Source organism: Adiantum capillus-veneris, chromosome 9, assembly GCF_014529385.1.
Source record: "Adiantum capillus-veneris isolate H3 chromosome 9, ASM1452938v2, whole genome shotgun sequence".
In the NCBI taxonomy this organism is placed as follows: Eukaryota; Viridiplantae; Streptophyta; class Polypodiopsida; order Polypodiales; family Pteridaceae; genus Adiantum; species Adiantum capillus-veneris.
Window position 1 is genome coordinate 7,522,555 of NC_140939.1, and position 7,293 is coordinate 7,529,847.

Below are 7,293 nucleotides of genomic sequence, written 5' to 3' on the forward strand. Positions count from 1 at the left end.
GTGTGGAGCAAGAAGACTCTCTCTCTCTCTCTCTCTCTCTCTCTCTCTCTCCTTCTCAAGCTTTAATAGAAAGCTCATCATCTACTCCAAGCTTGTGAGAAGGGAGGCCTACACCAACAAATCTTGGCTTTGTGATGAAAATCCAACCAAGAGCTAAGCTTTAATGCATGATCATCTCCTCTACCATGCTAATTACTAAGCTATGCTAAGCTTTTATGAGTGATTATGTGAGGAGATATGCTTCTTTCTCGTAAGACTACTCCTTCTTCCTCTTAATCTACTCTCATACCCCACTATCTCTCACCATCTTTGAAGGTATGTGAGGTCTTGGGTCTGAGACGGTGAGGGAATTGATGTTGTGTTTTATAAGTGTTTGCTTAGTGCTTGAAGCTTCCATCTTCATTGCACTAGCTAGTTATTGAAAGAACACAAAGAATTGTATTGTAAAATGTCTCCCTTGATAGAGAAAACCTATAATACAAAGCCTTTTGGAGGGGGGACCGGCTCCATGTAAATCCGGTCCTCAACTATTGTCAATAGCTTTATTTCTCTCTCTGTTGAAGTATTGCTCATGCCTATTTAACTAGATGTTATGCTTTTTGTTGCTCTCTCCACCCAAGCACTCTTGTTATGCTCATTAGGAATCTATTCTAATGAAATTCTCACTATGTTCATGCTATTTTCTGCTACACACAAGCTACTAGGCCATTAAATGTTACATACAATCATGTCAAGTGGAAGAAACTAATAACAAGTCAATACGGCTCTATCCAGGGCTTTACAAGTCTATATGAACCTTAGATCTGGTCGTATACTAGCAAACCAAGGCATATTTGGAGAAATCGCTAGTAGAGTATTCACTGAAGAGAGTGTGAATCAAGGTGATCACTTGGACACTATCTTTGAAGAAATCTTGAACACTTTTTCAGAATCAACATCTAAAATGTCTTCCTATTTGATTCATTCAGGAGCTGGAACGACAGTGCGGTATAAGCACATATTCACCTTTTATAAGACTAATGGCCATGGAGCTCAGGTTTACCTGGATCCTAATGAAGAGTATGCCATTCACATTGATGACCATGACATAGAGTTTGAAGAGGAAATCAAGGCAAACAAACAAGGAAAAATGTATATGGATAAAAACGCAACTCAGTATTTACAAGTTGAAAACCCTAATGTAATAAACAAATGGGGGTTAAAAGTAAATACCATAATTCCAGATGTGGCAGCAAAAGAAGGACCATCGAATTTAGAATTTGAGGGATACGATCAAGTTGATTTGAAGCCTTTGAAATGGCTTAGCACGTATAATCTTAGTATCAGAGTCTATTGTTGGGAGGATAGAAACGTCAAAGATCTTCTATGGACTTCACATGCCAAATCATGACAATTAACACCCATGAAGATCATCTGTATCTTCAAAATCAAAGAAAAGGGTTCATCAGATTCACGAACCTACCTATTTAGGGATTGTTATAACATTAATTTTGTTATGATGAGTGCTGAGGAGGTGGAACAAATCAAATACCAAGGGTACTCCATAAGAGATTGGATATTGGACCAAGGACGAGAAACTATTCCAAGGGAGGAACTCCATGAGAGATCTTTTGAGAGCAATGTTTAAAAACCCAAAACTACCTCATCACAAAGAAAAGTGGGTGACACTAAAGCCAGTCCAGGGCTACATGAGTCACAACAGACTGGCTTGAACGACTCGGGCAGGACCAACTGTCATTAGACCTAGAGTTGAACCAAATAGACATGTCAAACCAGCTGATTTTCAAAAATGGGTCAAAAAATACACTTGATCTAAGAATTGATATGCCCACTTAGCAAGCTTTAAGGAAGTGCTAAGAGCAGAATGCATATTTGATTTCCATACTCAGTTTGAGGGATTTGGAATGACATTAGAAGGAAAAGCACTGACATGGTTCCAAAACATTCCACGAAGATCAATCATGGACTTAAATACATTAGCTCAAGGATTTGTAGTTACATGTTCCAAAACGGGGAGTAAACACAATACTGTAGCTCAAATCTATAGCTTCAAACAGAAACAAGGTGAGTCTGTTAGAAATTGTGCAACTAGAATGAAACAATACATTGCAAGATGCCTAAAACTAGAAATACCCGCAGAAGAAAGATCAGTATCATTGTTTCTAGAGGAATTGCTAAACAAAGAACTTCATTCTATATTGTATAGCAAGAAACATATGACCCTAGAAGAGTGTGTGTCAGATGCTATCAACTTAGGAGACAATTGTGATATTTTCAATGAAGAAGATGTCTTTAAGGATAATCAAAGTGAGACAACAGCATCCGCCACACGAGCACAAGTGGGAACCACTACTGCAGCACCGATTACAGCCATAGAAGACATGCTCAAAAGGATGAATGAAATAATGAATAACATGCAAAAAGCACCTATGAGGGGACCAGGGCAAGGGATACCTCAAATAGGGACAACCAATTAGGCCGTAAAAATGGTGTGCAATCAAGGGTAAATGGACCAACCATGAGACCAATGAGTGCTATTACCGACCAAAGTATGATGGGAATGTTCAATATGTGCCTATGAGGCCATAAGGACAACCCATGTACAGATATCAGCCTAATATGACCCTAGCTCAAAGACCACCGATTATACCTCAACCTGTGTTGGGTCAACAACCTCCATATCTTGGACATGATGCAGTGCATGTAAAGTACATGCATTCAGAGAGAGTCATAGATGAACAAGCACTAGTGCCTGTTACACCCTATGTTGAGCCTAGTCCATCTACAATAATGGTAGAAGGAGAGTGGTATAATTGACATCCAACACCGATGGAAGAACCTGTGATTTATCCTACACCAGAGCTTGCACCGATGTACTATGTAGCTAATCAAGGTGTTAGACCTCCGATGGTAAGACCCATGATTAAGCCAAGAACTGGGAACTGTCATAACTATGGTGCAGATGATCACTAGAAAAATGAATGCCCAGAGCCTGACAAGAACATTAAGCCAGTTGAAGCTTTCTGTATACAATGTTGCAAAAAGGGAGAACACTTCCCTGAAGACTGTCCAAAAAATCCTTTAAACAAGGGTAAAGCTACCTAGTAGCTCGTCTGAGAGTGAACCTATTATTCTAATCAAGGTAATCACCAGAGCCCAAGCTAAGAAAAAGAAACTTAACTCCTTTGATGATTCAGAGAATACTAAAATTCCCTCTCAAAAGACCAAGAGAAGCAGAAGCAAAAGGTATGAGATGAGAAAACAGAAACAAAGGGCTGAAATTAAGGAGAAAGCAAAGAAACTATTCAAGGAAAAAGTGAAAGAAACTAGAAGTGAAATCAAGGAAACCACAGTGAAATCTGGAGGATCAATTTTGGTAGATAAAATTTTTGAGCCAATCGATGCAGCCTTGGAAGCTTACCAAGCGGAACTTAAAGCAAGTCAAAACATGGAAAACAAATGGAAAAACTATCCTTCTCTAGATATGGAAGCAGCTAAGCTTGGAGCTTATCAAAATATGAAGAATTACTGAAGAGATGCTGGAAAAACAAAAACCCAAGCTCGAGAGTATAGTAAAACCTAAGGAGCTTGTGGGTAGGAACGAGTAAAGAGAAATCCAAAGTGGTAGTAGAATCCCACCGTGAAACTAAAGAGCGAGAACTTATAGTGCCTGATAGTGAAGATGCCTTAGATGGAATTCCGTTCGTTGAAGAAGACTAGCCACGACACTTATGAAAAAAATTTAGAGAGATTAATGATGGGAGCATAACTTTGAAGTCAGCTCCTATAGAGGAAGTTTGGTTAGACAATCTCCCTCCTGATATGGACATGGATATAAAATCCTTGTATGGGGATTGCGGCTCTAAAGCTTCAGGAATGTCGAAACCAATTACTCTGAAAACACTACCCTCTTACTTGGGAGATAACGAAGATGAATCCACAGTGTGTAAAACCACTCAGATAAAAAGAGTGAAACAAACCCTAGAGGTAGACAACATCCATTCAATTATGTCCATACCCATTCAATGCACTCTTACTTTAGGAGAACTGTTAAAAATCAGACCATATTTATGGAATGATCTATAGAAAACTCTAGAGAAGGTAGGGATAATATGGCTAATCGTGAAAAATTTGGAAAAATTGAAACACGAATTGGATAACAAAGAGATTAGATCCGTTCCAATGAACAAAGTTGGAGAATACTACAAAGGGGAAGAAGGAAACACAACCCTTCCAGTGAAATATAATGATATTGAAACCATGGCAATACTAGATAGTGGGACAGGCATAGCCATAGCCACGAAATCAGTATGGGAATCATGGGAAAAATCATCCATTAGAAAAACTCGAATGAAATTGCAATTGGCTAATGAACACATCGAAAGACCCTTAGGACTACTTAAAAAAGTGATAGTTAATTCCTGTGGGATTGATTATCAACACACTTTTGCAATAGTGGACTTTGGAAAGAAACTCAATTATGAAGTCATCTTGAGAAGACCTTTCATGCAACGAGTACAACTCATTCAGGATTGGGGAAACAATTATATGTACTTGAAGCAAGTGGGATCAATAACAAGGGTTAATTTAAAAGATCACACTTATAGAGATGTCATGAAAATGCCTATACAAGAATTTGACTCAGTCTCTTCGGCTGAAACTAAACTTCCATCTTGGTTGAACAAAGACACACCTATTTGGATGTGCAGAGCCTCAGGAAACGAGAGCCTAAAACGAGAAGAATGTATCTTAGAAAGGGATTGCATAGATGAAGCTTATGTACCTGAACCCTTTTAGGAGCATTTGTTTGAGCATTTGAGTGGACTCAAATTTTGGCAACAATGGATGTATGTGTAAATACATCTATGCCTACTCAATTTTGCAATGAGGACGTCTATGACATAATTCTCATTCAAATGATCTCAACCCTTCACGTTGAAGGCAAAAATCAAGAATCCAAGGACGTAATGAAAGCTAAACAAGTCTTTTTAGACCTCTACTATGATGCAACAGATGAGTTAGAAGAACATTCAGCTACCTCAGATGATTTGGGGTCGGAAAAAGAACATGTGAGAGCTAAACTACTCATGAAAGGAGTGGAGGAAAAGTTTTTTGACTTTCCAAACCAGAAACCGAGAAGACAGAAATGGTATAAAAGAAAAAGAGACACGAGAAACTTGAAATCTAGACCTATGCCATCAGTCTCCAGGAGAACACAGTTTTTGATGCAAATAGATGCACATCATCGTGTCAAAGACAAAATCACTGGTAGATATCCTTTAAATGAAAAGCAGGAAATATCAAAAATATTGAGAAAAACAAGAAAGGAAACTCAAGCAAAACCTAAATACCAGGGAAAGGATTCAACCATGACACGAGTTGAACAAAGAAAGAAGTATCAAGAGTAAGGAGATATATACAACTGAAATGGAAACGAATGAGGAGGAAGGTAAAGATGTAATGAGTGTTCCATCCCATTACAAGAAATATACTCTCCAAGACCAAAAGATCATAGTCGAACAACCTGTCAGGGAACTAAGAAGACAAGGTGAATCTTACGAAGGACCTAAAAACGCAAAAATGATAGATCTGGCCGAACCAGGAGAAGAGCCTAGACCTGCCTACATTACAAACGACCTGACAGAAGAAGAAGAAGAGATTTTGTTAAGCTTACTAAAAGAATATCGAGACATCTTTGCTTGGTATCATAAGGATCTCAAGGGTGTTGACCCAGAAATCTGTCAACATACCATACCTATGAGAGATGATGTGGAACCAAGCAGACAGAGGCCATATACTTATAATGAAACATTTGCTAGGAAGATCAAGGAAGAGATCAAAAAGCTAAAGGAAGCCGAATTCATTTATGAAATTGAACACACAAATTGGGTGTCTCCAATTATGATAATACCCAAGAAAAATAATAAATTAAGAGTATGTGTCAATCTCAAGAAAGTGAATGCAGCTACCATCATTAGAGACAACTTTTCTCTTCCAATCATTGAGCATGTTTTAGAACAAGTTGCATGAAAAGAAGCTTACAACTTTTTAGATGGCTTTTTGGGATACAATCAGCTTTTGGTTGACCCCAAAGATTAGCATAAAACTGCCTTTACAACTGAATGGGGTATTTTTGCCTATCGGGTTATGCCTTTTGGGTGAACTAATGCTCCTGCCACCTTTCAAAGATTGATGAGCCATGCTTTTAAGGAATACCTTTGGAGTTTCTTGGAAGTATATATGGATGATTTATGTGTACATTCATCAATCCGTGATGATCATTTTGAACACCTCAAAAAGGTCTTCAAAAAATGTAGACTTTATAGGATCTGCTTAAATCCTGAAAAGTGCACATTTATGGGCAGACAAGGGAAAATTCTTGGACATATAGTGTCTAAAAATGGCATAGCTATTGATATGGATAAGATTCATGTTATTGTTGAATTGCCTAGACCAAGCTTTCATGGGACATTGTGGATATTACAGACAATTCATTTACATGTATGCTATAATTGAAAAACCCATGTACAGTTTGATTACACTCTTTGAATGGACTGATGAGTGTGAAGAATACTTCATGAAGCTTAAGCAAGCTCTCACTTTATCCCCAATATTGAAAGCACCAGATTGGAATAAGATATTCCACATACATATATATGCTTCCAATTTTTCCATAGGTATATACTAGCTCTAGCAGGAGATGAAAAAATTGATTTTCCGATTTCTTATGCTAGTAAACAGTTAAATATGGCCAAGAAAAACTATACAATTATGTCAGGGATTTTTTAGAAGAAGTGATTGCACATATACACATACACATGCATGGTGCATCAAATAAAGAGTTGCCCATTTTCCAGAGCCAGGTGGTTACATAGGACCCACATGTGTACATGTAGGACAGTGTGTACACAGTACATTGATTTTCCTCGTAACTAGTATCAGTGTGTTTTTTTATAATAATGAGGAGTTGGTAGAGCGTAAAACTTCTCAAGGAAGGTATCAGTGGGCCAACGCCATGAGGTAAGCAGGTGCATTAAGTGGCATCCGATGGCGTCAGAAGGACAAACGGGATCAAGACTTGCACGTAGATAAGTGAGGACACGATGGGGGTGTTCTTTTGTGATGAATTATGCAAAAAAGGTCATCATGAGAACTGTATTTGGGAGCCACTTCAAGTGATTGCAACCACCGAAAGAGAAGGATTAGGAATGATCTATGCCGTAAAAAAGTATAGACATTACCTATTAACTAACAAATTTGTGTTCTTTGTGGACCACCAAGCCTTATTGTACT